The sequence below is a fragment of the Hyperolius riggenbachi genome, chromosome 4 (assembly GCF_040937935.1).
Source record: "Hyperolius riggenbachi isolate aHypRig1 chromosome 4, aHypRig1.pri, whole genome shotgun sequence".
NCBI classification, from domain to species: Eukaryota; Metazoa; Chordata; class Amphibia; order Anura; family Hyperoliidae; genus Hyperolius; species Hyperolius riggenbachi.
In genome coordinates, this window is record NC_090649.1 from 81,410,697 (window position 1) to 81,426,358 (window position 15,662).

The following is a 15,662-nucleotide window of genomic DNA, read 5'->3' on the forward strand; positions in this document are numbered from 1 at the left end:
TATAGGGGGGAATTAGGCTGTCTTATCTTTTTGATACAATAAAATGTCATTATAGCATTTGAGTGGCGGTCCTGGAGTTTTGTTTTGAGAACAACTTAAGGTGCCCTGTTTTTCTTCAGGTTTGCTCCAATTCTCTTTGCCTAGGTTTTGAAAAAATCTGCCCCTGACGGTTTCTACTATAATACTGGGATTCTGGGAAATGTAGCCTGACATCTATTGTCCTTCCTACTTTGTGTATCACCTGGTCACAATTATGTTCATGGGATGTGGGAGCTAACCAGAGTGTCCAGAGGAAACCCACACAAACAAGGAGAGAACTTACAAACTCCATGCAGATAGCATCCTGGTACAGTGGAATTGGGAAGCTAGCGATACAAGGCTAGAATGTTATCCGCTATTGTTACTAGAATTTTCTTAAGTTTTCTTAAGTTTTGAGTTTAGTTGGGTTTCAAAAATGTGTATAATCAGAATAAAAAGGAAAGACAGTAAAGAACAATCAAATTTGTTTGGAGCTCCACCCAGGGCCGGATTTCTGGGACGGCCACAAAGGCTATGGCCATAGGCGCTAAAAGCAGAAGGGCGGCAGGACTTGGAGAGATAAGAGGTCACATGTCAAAATCAATCATCCCTCACTGGCCTATTCTGCTTGACAAGTGCTGCTCATCCACGAGCGTCATTTCTGAAGCATGCATGCTCAGAACACTATGGGCTGCTGTGCACATCAGGGCAGGAGTGCAAAATTACAGGGATTGTGAGTGGACAGAGCATTCACTGCTTCTTTGATCTATGCTGTAATGATGGGGATGGGGGGTGCAATTGGTGACACCTGGCCTTGGGCGCAGGAGAGTTCAAATCCGGCCCTGGCTCCACCTGCTGGTATAATTGGAAGATGCATCTTTTGTCACAGTAGTATATTTCCTATGTATATTTTAAACAGTGTAGTGGGCGAGTCATGGTGAGCAAGGGGTTGCATACACAGACCTGCTGCATCTGGGCACAGAGCAGAACAGAACTAAAGACAATTGTGTAACAATATTGCACAAATTACAGTAATCCGGCTTCAAAGGTGACGGGGTCACTTTAAATGCCTGTTTACATGCAACAAGCACGCAGCCCATCGTCTATATGTTCCTGACTTCCTCAGCTTTTACGATAGCTTTATCTTATCAGTTATATGTTGGACGCAGTCATGGTGATTGTTGCATGTTTTTGTAATAAATCACGACTATAGGAATAGAAATGACAGGTTCCCAGGCCGTAGCACACATGATGGGAGAGTACTAACGCAAAGCTGCTCCCTGGTGACTGTGAGATCCTTCCAGCACCGCCGTTCAGATAACAGTGTAGCCTTCCCTTAAAGTAAACCTGTAACAAAAAAAGTGTCCCTGGGGGGTACTTACCTCTTTAGGATCCAGAGGCTTCTGCCTCAGTAGAGAGAATCCATCGCTGGGACCCCCTAAGAATCTCTTTGTTGGTCATTTTTTGGCATGCACACATGCGCAGTAGCTAGTGGCGTAGCTAAGGAACTATGGGCCCCAGTGAAAGTTGTACATTAAGCCCCCCAAGCTCTCTATACATAACAATTGATACGGCGCACCAAAACCTGCCAAGGACAACCACTGTATCAGAGATGAAGGGGTGGGGAACAATTTGTGAATGATCTATAGAAGTGATTACTACCAGTACAGGACCAATAGACAGCTAATACTGCGGTTGAGGGAGGAACCCTTGGGGCCCCTCTTGCCCAAGGGCCCCGATGCGTTCCCAACCTCTGCATCTGCTATTGCTATGTCACTGGCACTAGCAGCTCTCCGCTCAGACTCTGGCTTAAAGCCCGATTGAGTTCCTCTCTACAGCACAGGTACGAGCCATCTGCGCCTGCACAGTAGAGCAGACCAAATCGGGCTCGGCTATTTCTGCCGGAGTCCAAGCAGAGAGCCACTAATGCACATGTGCGCAGTGGCTCTGTAAATATTATGGTGTAAGACTACTCGGGAGGGCCATCCCTGGACCTGGCTGCCTGAGGAAGATGGGGGAAGCCTCATTAGGATCCAGAGGTTTCACCCTCCGAGGGGAGGACTAGCCTGGGGGGAAGGGGGGAGATTTCCCCCCAGGCTGCCTCTCATTTAATGATTTAGGGCCGGTACAGTGCCTGCTGCATTCAGGTTTTTGTATAAGGTAATGTAATGTAATGTAATAAACACTAGACTGGCTAAGGGAAATACTGCAAAAGCCAATTACAGAGCAATTACAGGGCGGGGAAGCTGGTAAATGTACACAGCAAGATGCAGAGCAGAGCCTTGCCTGGATCCGGTGATCAACCAACTGTTTTGATAATTACTATCGAATTGGGTGAAAATCGTTGCCGCCACAAGCATGTCCAATCGACAATTTGACTGATTTCGGGTGGGAATTGGTAGAATCTGAGATGCAGAGAAATCTCAGGATGATGTAGTTGATCAAGTATGCATCGGTAACGGTGTGCGATAATCACGAATGACAGACACGAGGGAAACCCCTGGCTGTCATCCCTCCAAATGTATTATGTGACCTCTGATGCCTGTTTATTTATACTTTCCCTGGCAAGCTGTTCTGCAAGTGTCCTTGCTGTTTTTCCGCATGGGCGTCCCATGTGACTACTGGCATATAGCAAATGGGGCGCGTGCGTGACGCCATTTGGGCTGAGGCTGCCATGAACACGGGCCTCTAGTTTGTGTTTTCCCCCAGGCCGAAAGGTCCCAGTCCTCCCCTGCCTCCTCCCGAGGTAAGTACCCCCCAGGGGCACTTTTCTTTCTTGCAGGTGTTTTTTAAAGTAAACCCAAGGCAAACTTAACGTAAAAAAATAGATACTTACTGAAGTAGAGGGAAGTCTCTGGACCCTCCAGAGGCTTCCCACATCCTCCTGGAGACCACCACGACTGCACTGAACCCTCTTGAAGATCATGACTGCACTCCTCTTCATGCACGAGCGCAGCTGTGATGCACTCACGTGAGTACGACCCCGTCTGTGCAGTAGTATAGAGCGATCCCCAATTGTGCAGGCGCAGTATGGCCACGCTTGTACAAGAAGAGGTTGTCCATGGCAAAGGTAGGGGCCTGGAGGACATAGGAAGCCTCTGAAAATTCTAAGTACACTACTACACCTTTTTCCCAAGATCTAAATTTACATTCACCACTTCTTAAAAGGTGAGCATGTTGCTGTCTTTAGTAAACCCATGTTGATGAGCTGAAATTAGATTGTTCTGTGCTATAAAGACAGTTTACACGCACGTGGTGGCTCCCGATTAGAATTAGAATCAGATTTATTTCACCAAGTACAGAGGGATAGTACATGGATTTATTTTTAGCACAGACAAGCTCAGCAGTACAAGATACAAAAACACACAGTTGTAGTACAAAAAGACATCAACAGAGTTTACAGTGAAAATGGTGTACCGGGTGCCAACGTGAGTGGGGGCACTAGATCAAGGGGGGGGGGGGCATAGATTAAGGATTTGCACAACTTGAAGAGTTTCTGTATCCAGTGATCTCAGTGGGTAAGGACCTGTAGCAGCATCCTGATGGAGGGTGGGGGGGGGGGGGGGAGTTTTAGGTAGTGTTTGCTGATGGGTAAAGAAGATTGAGTGGTGGTAGGGGGGTACCAATGATCCCTTCCACTGCATTTTTAATTCCCTGTAGTTTGTACCCGTTTGCACGAGCACCATGGTCCATTGAACTTTCCCAGATGCTGCTTTCCCGTAGACTTCGACCTCCATGAACCTACAAACCCCTGCTGAACTGCACTGCAGGTGTGCTGGCTGGCCCAGCTGTCACTTCTCCCATACTTCCCTTGCCCATCATAGGTAGCTATAGGTGTCCCTTAGCATTAGGTAGCCAGAGGTACCCTCAGTGTTAAGTAGCTAGAGGTGCCCCTGACTGAAGAGAGATCCCGTCAGTAGAATACCGAGAGCTGGGTGAGTAACCTCACGTTTATGCTCATCTCAGGACTCTGCATAGGGAAGGAGGGAGGGAGGGACTAGGGCAGGGGAGTGAGCTGCCTTTCCATCATCAGGCGCCTGTAGACACATGCCTACAGTGCCTTATGGTAAATCCGGCTCTGATTCCCACCAGTCCCTGGGTGATCTGAGGCCTTCGGGTTGCAATTTTCAGCAGCTAAGTCCATGCCGGTGTCTTACTAGGTGTAGATCAAGCAGCTTTTTGATTTTTTTTCTTTTAGTTCTGTTACCTGATCTATTACATATCTGTCTCCAATTCTATTACACAAATAATTAGGAGATTAAGGCGTAATTGTTATTATATTTAAGCCACCTTCGCTTTCACATTGCCTGGGACGATTTCTGTAGAATGTGTGAATCAGAGAGCTTATCTGTAAAGCAAACAAAGTGTAGGTGTGATACAAGCTATTTCTACAGAGCTTGCTTCATGTATCACAGGCAGGCCTGTGTGTACTCTGACCCCAAAGTCTCAGCCATAGCCACGACCCCGGATCCCCTGCTCATACACAGCGCCAGCTTTCATGTCGGGGTACTCAGTAATCAGATCCAGTTTCCTGTCTCTGATATGCTTTATATTGCTTTTTCGTGTCCAGAAAGCCATTCTCAGATACTTCTTAATTATAAGGCAGCTACTTAAAAGAGGCTTACAGCCATTGTGGGGAGTGAAATACTATCGCAGCCGGATTTAGACACAGCCTAGATGAAGGGGGACTTGATAGGCAACACTCTAGATCAGGTGCATGTATTTAATGTGCTGAAAATCATTCTAGGCAATGGGAATAGTTAAAAGGAAAGCATACATTTAACCTTTTGACTGTATGCTTACTAGTTTACATTTGAGTTTTGGTTGTAAAAACGTTAAAGTGGATCCAAGATAAACTTTTACTCATTGCATAATTGTGTTCCTTTCATATAGTTTATAGGGCATTCCTCAAGGCAAATACTTTTTTTGTTTTGTTTTAATACTCCCTATAAACCAAACAAGCCTTGCCCACAGCTTTACACAGTGCCTTGGCACTGTAGCAAGGGCTTATGGGAGCTCAGTCTAGGCAGGAGGAGGTTACTGGCCATTGATTTCAGAGTCAGATGGGAGGAGGGAGAGGGGACTGAATTTACACACAGGCAAGCTGATAGCATCTCCAGCCTCAGCCTGTGACAAACAGAACATGGCCGCCCTCATTGTATCACAGGAATAAATAATCATAAACTTTTGAAGCTGTTTTCAGCTATATTTGCTGTGTAAACTATCTAAACTTTAGATAAGATATATAGACAAGTTATTTGTTATAGTTAGTTTTTCATCTCAGATTCGCTTTAAATTTTTCCGCAGCAGCTAATGCAAAAAATAAAAATAAAAACAGATAAAATGTGTGTGGTGTGTGCAAAATGTTATCATTATTTTTTATTTATATAATGCCAACAAAGCAGGATTTCTGAAAAGGTCACAAAGGCCCAGGCCTCGGGCAACAGCTGACCAATGGGTGGCTGGGCATGGAAGAGGGAATGCAGCACATGGAAGAATAGGCTGCAAATGTAATACATTGGTTGCAAATAAGGAGTAACACATGGAAATAGGGAGCTGCTGCCAGAGGGATGTGTATATAACTGAAGGAGGCTGCTGTACATGAATGTTAGACATTGAAGAGGGGGCTGCACATGGAATGGGAGGGGGGTGCTGCACTTGGAAGGGATGCTACAAGGAAATTGGCCCAGGGGCAGAAAAACTATAAATCTGGCCTCGAGTGCCAACATCTGTAGTGCTGTACACAGTAGAAATAAATATACATTCTAAATATAAATAAAGTTGTTTTTTTTCTCCACAGCTCAAAAGCATACTGGTAAGGCTGTTGCCTTTGATGTGGGATTTAAGACCTTTGACAAGGGTTCAAATCCTGGCTCAAACCAGTACGCAAACCAGTAAGGAGTTTTTGGTCAAGACTTTATAATGATCCTGGTCGCCCTAAGTGGCTGCAGTTCTGGTGCTTTGAGTCCACCAGGAGAAAAGTGCAATATAAATATTCTTTGTCTTGACTTCGCATGTGAAAATTTGCAACCCCCTCCAAATGAAAGAAATAACTATCTGTCACACCTGGGAATGGTCATGTACCAGTAATCCTATATAATATTATGCAAGGGTCCCTGCGCCTCCTTTGTCCCTGGGTCCGTGCGCTTATGCTACTGCGCATGTGCACAGACAGCCGTTGGGACAGGGGGAGGACGGGGACAGGGGGAGGACTGGGACAAGGGGAGGACGGGGACAGGGGGCCGGCCGGGCAGGTGTGTGCGCGCGGCGGGTGCGCATGCGGTGGGTGGGCGCGCATGCACGCTGACATACGGCGGTGACAGACCTAGAGCTAGTTTTTAAACAGGCTTAGGTCTACTAGTCTAGTAATAATAACAAGAATAACATAACGGATCCGTCTAAGCGGATCCGTCAAAACGAGTCTTATCAGCTGAACGACCGATCGTACACACGCCCGATTTGACGTCCAAACGACCAGACGTTCAAACGTATCCGACGTGTGTATGTACCTTTACATTTATGGTTAGGGGGCCCAGATATGTCACCCAGCCTAGGGCCCTGCTTAATCTTAAAGGAGTCATCAGGCAATTTCTAGTAAAATAAGGGCTACTTACCCGGGGCTTCGTCCAGCCCCAAGCTCCCAGCATGTCCCTCGCCGCAGCTCTGCACGCAGCCGTTCGCTGCCTCTGCCTCCCGGTCCGCGCTGATGACGTTAGGATGACCTGGAGGTCGGCCTGTACTGCGCCTGCGCGAGTGACGCTGTCAATCACCGCCACGTGGACCGGAGTGTACTGCGTGGAGCGGTGATTGACAGCGCCGCTCGCGCAAGCCCCGAGTAAGTAGCCCTTATTTTACTAGAAATTGCCTGATAACTCCTTTAATATGGCTCTGAGTGACACTACTATACTAGGTGGTATCTCTAGCTACCTATACAGGTGGGGGCTGAGATGGATTAAGATGTAAGGGGGGCATAGACAAGGTAGTAGATTTGGTGAGGAGGAGCGCTCCATAGTGTAAAACAGATTTATTCAAAAACATGCGCAAATTAAAATACACTTGACACAAGCATGCCTTGCAGCCAGGCATAAAGAAGCAGCCTACAGTGTACTACTAGCCACTTCCAACACTGCTAGTAGATTTGGTGCCTCCTTGTGGTTTTTTTTTTAATTTAGCAAGCTGTAGTGGAGAGTGGTCTTAGAAGGTGGCAGGTGGGCAATGTGACACCCACTAGGTCCCAGGCACATGCCTAGGTTGCCTGGTGGATGTTCCTTCTCTGAAGCACTCGCTATCCACCTCATCACTGAGTGAAACAGTCCCAGCAGAAGTAGTTTCTGGATGCCAAAAGTGTGTTGATTGCTTGAGTCCATATCAGAGATCATAAAGAAAGTTGCACTGCTTTATCTCGGTGTTAGTCACTCTTTGTCTGCCCTCCAGGCTGTTACCACTATTGTGACTAATCCACTAGAAGTCCAGTCACTCATAGGTGGACCTGAGTCACGAGAGCGAAGATTAATCCTGCGTTTCCTCCCACCCCCTGAGAGAAACCCAGTACTTGTGAAGTAGAGGAGTAACTCTGATACTGCCATCTGTGCAGGTGACTATGTACAAAGTCACAGCAGCTTCACCTCTGTGCCTGACTCACTGCCTGTAATCAGTAACAGACAATCTGAGCGTAGCACCGCCGCAAGACAATACTAAACATGCGAATACACACAGGTTCCAAAACACAGCACACCGGGCACTAATACTTCCATCATAGCTCCCAACTGTCCCTCTTTCGGAGGGACAGTCCCTCTTTGGGAGCCCTGTCCCTCTTTCCTGCTCATTTGTCCCTCTTTCAGGACTTTTTCCCTCTTTTCTACGTAATTACCGGGGTATATAGATTTCTCTACTAAAAAATGTGTTTGATTGACTCTAAAATGTATTCCCATCCTTTAAATTGATGTATTACTAATTCTAAAATGTTAATATGCAGGAAAATGAACCAGGATAGAAAGGACCAGTGTGATTTGAATTATAAAACAACATATTTTTCTTATGTAATCTTTATGGTATGCATGACTAGGGGGTGTGACGGGGCGTGATCAGGGGTGTGGCAGGGGCGTGGCTTAAGTGTCCCGCTTTCTCATCTCAAAAAATTGGAAGGTATGCTTCCTGGCAATAAGGGATGCAAATGTGCAACCATATAAAGCCTCCCCTAAATCCTATCCACCTATCGGTATCTAAAATAGTACAGTGCTGTTTGAGGTAAAAGAGGCTCCTGTGATAACTGCTTATTTCACCAAACTTTGCTGCCAGAACACGTACGAGAGGAATCTGCGCAGGAGAGTTGGGTGCAGGATACAGCCGGTATGGCTTATCCTGCTCCTGCACAAATTCCCATCTGTTAAATACTATTCCCCCTCCAGGCTGCCATGGATGGTGGGAAATGAAATAATTCGGCTTCCAGCAATTGCTAGGGGCCGAATTATAGTGTTTTATAAGTAACTTCAGCTCCGTCTTCTGACTGCACTGAAGTTACTCACTGCTGCCCCCAAGTCTCCTGCGCTGGAATGAAAGTGTTCGGCCAGAACTGTTATCATCCTGACAAAAGCTGAATAACCATACACCTGCACACCTCCAAACTTTTAGAGGCAGGAAAAAGGGATACTAAGCTCACCAGACCTTTAGCCATGCCCCAATTTTACAAGCGACGCTCCCCCCTATGAAGTTCCCTGGTGTCTAGTCGTTTTCCCTCCTCCCTCCTCAATAAAGTTTCCCTGGTGCTAGTGTTTTCCTTGTCCCAATGATAAAGCTTTCCATGTGCTAGTGGTTCCCCCCTCCTTGTCCAATACATTTTCTTTGGTGGTGTTAGAGCGCCCCCCCCCCCATCCGTCGGGGGGGGTGTCTCAGGAGGACCGTACCTCCTAACCCGGGACAGCCCCAGGCAAACCAGGGTGGTTGGGAGGTATGCACAGCAGCTTCCAGGATACTTTCAATGCAACCATGAGCAGCACGATGGCGTAGTGGTTACCACTCTTGCCTTGCAGCCAGGGCCGGAGCTACCATAGGAAAAAATGGGCAATTGCCCCAGAGCCTGTAGGGGCCCCCAAAGTGTCTCTCCCCATCTTAACTGTTGCTCCCCAGGGACTCTGCAGAATCTGTTACGTTGGGAGGTGATTGGGGGAGGGTCAGCAGCCAGCTCAGGGGCCCAGGAGGGAAATTTGGCTGCAACAAAGGGCCTCTAATGGCGCATTTTGGTCAGGGGGCCCCCAGGCAAATTTTGCCCTAGGGCCCAATTGTTACTTGAACCGGCCCTGCTTGCAGCACTAAGTCCCCGGTTTGAATCTCTATCTGCACATAGTTTGTATATGTGGGTATCCTCTGGGCACTCTGGTTTCCTCCCACATCCAAAAAACCTACAGAAAAGTTCATTGGCTTCCCCCTAAATTAGCTCCCTAAACTATGATACATACACTACACTATTCATATGTAGACATATGACTATGGTAGGGATTAGATTGTGAGCAAGAAACTAAAAACAAATGGAGCGCGCCATAGTGCATTATTCAAAGGGATAATTTATTCAGAAATTCAAAGTTATACTCACAAGTGTATAAGTAAAACTCGCATGTCAGCGGGCAGCCAGCCGCTTAACCTCAACAGTGGAGGATGACGCGCTGTGGCCAGCAGCGCGGGTCCCGATGGCCTGGGTTCCTTCTCGCTGGGAGGTGGGCGTGGCCGATGCTCAGCATGCGGATGATGTCATTACGTGTTTCGGCGCACAGCGCCTTCGTCAGAATCTGACATGCGAGTTTTACTTATACACTTGTGAGTATAACTTTGAATTTCTGAATAAATTATCCCTTTTAATAATGCACTATGGCGCGCTCCATTTGTTTTTAGTTTCTTGCCAAGCCACCCCATCACGGAGCGTCGCAGTGCATGAGTTTAAAGAGGAAACTTCTGTGGATGAGTGCTAGTGACTAGGAGCGCAAGATACCTTTTGTTGTTGTTTATTAGATTGTGAGCCACTCTGAGGGACAGTTATGTGACAAGATTATGTACTCTGTACGGTGCTGCGGAAAATGTCAGCGCTATATAAATACTAAATCATAATAATAGTAACCTGAAATGGCTCATTAAATTAACAGATAATAGTGACAGAGGAAGCTATTTACATTTCCTGTGCAATGATCAATTATTTTGGTCTTAAGCCTCCTACACACTCCCGACTATTGTTGGTTGCAGGCAGCCGTTATTTCCCACAATGCAACGAGGTTCACAGACAGCAAACTGTCAGGACCATGGTCATGACATCACACTTTGGGAGGGGTTTCGCCACAATATCAGCCACATAGACACCCCCCCATTCCGATTATTTGAAAAAAGGTAAAGATTTCTCATGGGAAATGGGACATGATCAGCTACTGAGTGGAATGAATTTCAATCCTGGGTTACTGTTCCTCTTTAAAACACACCCCTGCGCTACCCCAAGTAGTCACACACACATACCAAAAAGAATTCATAAACAAAAGGTGTAGCTTCATAATTCAGATCACACTGATATCACAGCTCCCAACTTTCCCTCTTTTGGAGGGACAATCCCTCTTTGGGAACCCTGTACCTCTGTATCTCTTTCCTCCTCATTTGTCCCTCTTTCAGGACTTTGTCCCTCTTTCTATGTAAATATATACATTTCTCTACTACAAAATGTGTTTGATTGACTCTAAACTTTATTCCCATCCTTTAAAGAGAATCTGTATTGTTAAAATCACACAAAAGTAAACATACCAGTGTGTTAGGGGACATCTCCTATTCCCCTCTGTCACAATTTCGCCGCTCCCCGCCGCATTAAAAGTGGTTAAAAACAGTTTTTAAAAGTTTGTTTATAAACAAACAAAATGGCCACCAAAACAGGAAGTAGGTTGATGTACAGTATGTCCACACATAGAAAATACATCCATACACAAGCAGGCTGTATACACCCTTCCTTTTGAATCTCAAGAGATCATTTGTGTGTTTCTTTCCCCCTGCATCTCTCATGCACTGAAGTTTCAGGCTGCTCTTTTCTTCCTGCAAACAGCTTTGCCCTTGTCTGTAATTCCTGACTATGTGAAAGCCCAGCCAGCTCAGGGGACGATTTATCCAGCTTGTAAAAGATAAGAGAGAAGAGAGAAGCTGCTCTAATCTAAATAATACACAGGCAGTGTGCATAGAGGGGCCTGGAAGGGGGAGTTCATAGCAGAACCACAACACTGAAGAACTTGGCAGCCTTCCAGACACAGGCCGACAAGTCTGACAGGGGAAAGATACATTGATTTATTACAGAGACTGTGATAGTACAAAGTGCTGCAGTAAGCCAGAACACATTAGAATAGCTTTTGGAACTTGTAGGATGATAAAAAACAGGATGCAATTTTTGTTACGGAGTCTCTTTAAATTGATATATTACTAATTTAAAATGTTAATATGAAGGGAAAAAGAACCAGGACAGAAAGGACCAGTGTGGTTTGAATTATAAAACAACATATTTTTCTTATGAAAGCTTTATGGTATGCGTGGCTAGGGGTGTGACGGGGCGTGATGATGGGTGTGGCAGGGGTGTGGCTTAAGTGTCCCGCTTTCTCATCTCAAAAAGTTGGGAGGTATGCTGATATTTCCAATCATCACTGCTTTTCTCTCATACAGGGGCGTAACTAGAAATCACTGCCCCCCCCCCCCCCCCCAAAACTTTGGATGGGCCCCCCTCCCGCCAAACACCCTTTTCCCCCATGCAGATAAAAACTGATTTTCTCTATCAATTACAATAGCTTCTGTGATAGAACGTGCATGTTTGCACACATACAGACACACATGGGGCTTGATTCACAAAGCCGTGACAACTGTTATCACGGTCGCGCTAGCGTTTTGCGCCTGCTATAATGCGTGTAATGGTTTTCGCGTGGTATCGCAAATTTTTATGCAAAAACGGTCGCGTTTCACACGAAAACGTGGCCGTTTTCACGGGAAAAATTGCGATTATGCGCGAAGATTTGCGATTGCGCGTGAAAACCATTACGCCTGTTATAGCGCGCGCAAAACGCTAAAACCCGACCGTGATAAGAGTTATCACGGCTTTGTGAATCAAGCCCCCGGTGTGCAGAAAACTCATACAAAAAAACTGACAGATGAGTGTGCTCCCAGCCTCAGCTCTGTTCACCTCTGATGGAGCAGAACTGGCTCTGCAGACTTCTCCAGCATGACTACAGTACAGAGCACATGGGGAGGGGTAGAGAGGTTGGGGGCTGGGCTCTGTACAGAAGAGCCTGCTGCACACTGAATAGGGATTCTCCTGCAAATCTTTGTCTGCAAAACTTTGTTTGATTCATTATCAGTGGCCAGGGGCGTAGCAATAGGGGTTGCAGGGGGGCCCACCCTGCAAACACAGTATTCGTTCTCTATTGGTCCTGTACTCATAATAATCACTTCTATAGATGCCTTGAATAGTGGTAATCATTAACAAACTGTTCCCCATCCCCTTCTTGCACCTCTGACATTGTAGTTGCCATTGGCAGGTTTTGGTGCGCCATATCAGTTGTTATGTATAGAGTGCTTGGGGGCCCCATTGTAAAATTTGCATCGGGGCCCAAAGCTCCTTAGCTACGCCACTGCCAGTGGCTGAGCAGATGCAGTCATTAGAACAACTGTGCAGAGAGCAGAAAGTTTTTTCTCTCCTTGCCCTTAGTTGTTAGTCTCTCAGGACAGGGCCCTCTGTGGCTTCTGGGCCCCCCTGCGGCTGCATCCCTTGCAGGGTCTATTGTTACGCACCTACTCTCATACTAACGTGAAAGTAAACAATGTACAAGTGAAACTTGAAAAATTAGAATACCCTGCAAAAGTCCAGTTATGTCAGTAGCTCAACTTAAAAGGAGAAATGGTACTTATTCAATAGCCGGGCGCATCCGGCAGGTGGCGCTAATTACTATTCCCCCTCCAGGCCGACATGGATAGTAGGGAAAGATGTAACTCTGGTGGAGTTTTGTCGCCACCTGCCGGATGCGCCCGGCTAACGGATAAGTACCGGAGAAACTAATATATGAAATAGACTAATTACATGCAAAGCGAGATAGTTCAAGCCAAAGGCCTCAATTCACTAAGATCATGCTGGAGATAATAAGGCAAGAGATAACTTACCTCCACACAGTGAGAGAGTTATTTTATCTCTTCATTCCTTAAGTTACCTCCTCTGTAGTTATTTTCACACGCAGTTAATAAACAGCCTGCCTTTAACTCTGGAGTTATTTTAAGGATTGAAGAGTTAACTTAAAGACAGAAGAGTTAACTTTAGGTTTGCCTGAGGTAAAATGTTTCCAGAATACTACATGCCTTATCACCATGGTAATAACTCTAGAAGAGTTATTAAAGACAGGAGATATGCTTAGTAAATTTAGGCTATCTGTTATATTTTTGATGATTATGGCTTACAGTTTATGAAAACTCCCAAATCTCAGACCATTGGAATATTAAGAAAATGTTCAATATTCTAGCCTCAAAGTATCAGACTCTAATCAGCAACTAATCCAAAACACCTGCAAAGTGTTCCTATTTCATGTATTAGGCCTCCTTTCCACGAACTGTTGAACTTTGTGCTCAGCAAGCAAGCAGTTACCAGGCAGCAGGCAGCAGTTACCAGGCAGCAGTGAGCAGTTGTGAGAGTTTGAGAGGCATTTTACTGCCTGTCGACAGTTCATGGAAAAGAGGCCTTAGGGCCCTTTTCCACTAGCAATCGCTAGCGTTCACGCTGAACGCTAGCGATTGCTGAATCGCAATTACCGGCGATTCCCCGACGTTCGCGGCCGCGATTTTGCTATGCTCCGCCGCGCGTTCGCGTTCCCGGCAAAAACGAATCGCGGTAGTGGAAATGACCTACCGCGATTCCTATGTTAAAAAGCAAACCGTAGCAATTGTAAAATCGCTAGCGGTTTGCGTTTTTGCGATTCAGCCAGCGCAAACGCGCTGGTGGAAAAGGGCCCTTAGTCTCACTTTTTAAGTTGAATTACAGAAATTAATAGACTTTTGCACAATATTCTAATTTTTTTAGAGTTTCACCTGTGTGTTTTCTGCTTATTGTGCAAATTTGCTTCCCATTTTTGTTTTGGATTGGCTGGTTTTGCTGCAGATAATCCGGTGTCTGTCTAGTCATGGTGGGGTTTTCACCAGCACTTGATAAATTATTATATGACCTCAATGTATGCCATGTGTGGCCAATCAGGGGAATTAGCTGGCCGTTTAATCTCAGGACTTCCTTCCTTGTCCTGTCAAAGGTCAACCTGAGAGAGTGGCTCAGCCTGTGTGTTCTGCCAATCTGCCGGTCTCTGCTGTGTTTCCCACTATCTGGCCTGCATGTTTGATGTCTGCAGTTGACCTTTTCACTTTTAGATTTGCTTTGGAGTAGTTTGTTTACCTTTCCTGAGTGGACCACTGGCTTAAAATCCTCTCACAGGCCTTCCATCAGCCTTAAAAAAGAAAAAAAAGAACTGGAGATATTAAAGTGGACTTGATCTCTTGCACAAGACAGAAGGAAAACAGAGAAATGCACCTTGTATGTATTTAGAGAATTTCGCCAGTCTAATTCCCCCCTCATCTGTGACTAATCACAAGTTGTAATTAGATCTCTCAGCTGTGTCAGCTGGCTGCCTTGGCAGAGCAGCTTATTTGTAAACACAGGATCAAGACAGTTTCTATGCTAAATTGCACCCAGAACGAATGTGTAAAAATTGCACCCCCTTTCCCCCTGTGGACTTGCAAACCCTTATTCTTTAGGGACAGTCACACAGCCACAGGTCACAAGTAGATCTGCCTACTTACTAGTTACCAGCCGCTCATCCAGGAGGAAGACCAGGAAAACACACAGGCGAATAGAGCCCTGGCTAGCTGACTCCTCCATGGGCGCTGCACACTGACAGCCTGCAGTACCGCTACAGGACATCAGGTGTCATCACGCGGTGGTGAAGTGATGATGACTTGACCTCCAATGCAGGCAGCCCAGGAGGAGGCGGGGGAGGTGATCGCGCTGGTAATCTTCTTTCTTCTTCCATTTGGCTGCACCACGCATCACCAGCTTCCTAACGGTTATGTCCTTCTGCCTATGCCCCCCTTCTACCACTTGCCGGTCTTCACCTAGGGTGGTCGTCCTGCCCGCACTGCCCAAGAAACGGCCCTGCGGACAGGATGTTAACCCTATCTCTAGGGCAGCACGGTGGCGTAGTGGTTAGCACTCTTGCCTTGCAGCACTGGCTCCCCGGTTCGAATCCCAGCCAGGGCACTATCTGCAAGGAGTTTGTATGTTCTCCCCGTGTCTGCGTGGGTTTCCTCCGGGCACTCCGGTTTCCTCCCACCCCCCAAAAACATTCAGATAAGTTAATTTGCCCCCTTAAAATTGGCCCAATACATACATGATATATACATAGACATATAACAATGGTAGGGACTAGATTGTGAGCTCCTTTGAGGGACACTTAGTGACAAGACAATATATATACTGTAAGATGTCGGCGCTATATAAATACTAAATAATAATAATAATAATATCTCTGCTTCCATTAAGGCAGGAAGTAGACATTCTGCAGATATATTGCAGGATTTATATCAGCTGAAACAAAGAAATATTTTTTGTTTTTTTT

The 15,662-nt window shown here is 46.1% G+C and overlaps 1 long non-coding RNA gene across 1 annotated transcript in view; it reads right to left on the reverse strand.

Annotated features, from left to right (window-relative positions):
• Positions 1–14,495, reverse strand: part of LOC137570394 (uncharacterized) — a 49,792-nt gene extending 35,297 nt beyond the window's left edge. Inside the window, exon 1 of the long non-coding RNA XR_011031017.1 lies at positions 14,444–14,495. This is a non-coding gene — a long non-coding RNA (uncharacterized lncRNA). The remainder of the gene's footprint in view (positions 1–14,443) is intronic.
• Between the last annotated feature and the right edge of the window lie 1,167 nt (positions 14,496–15,662).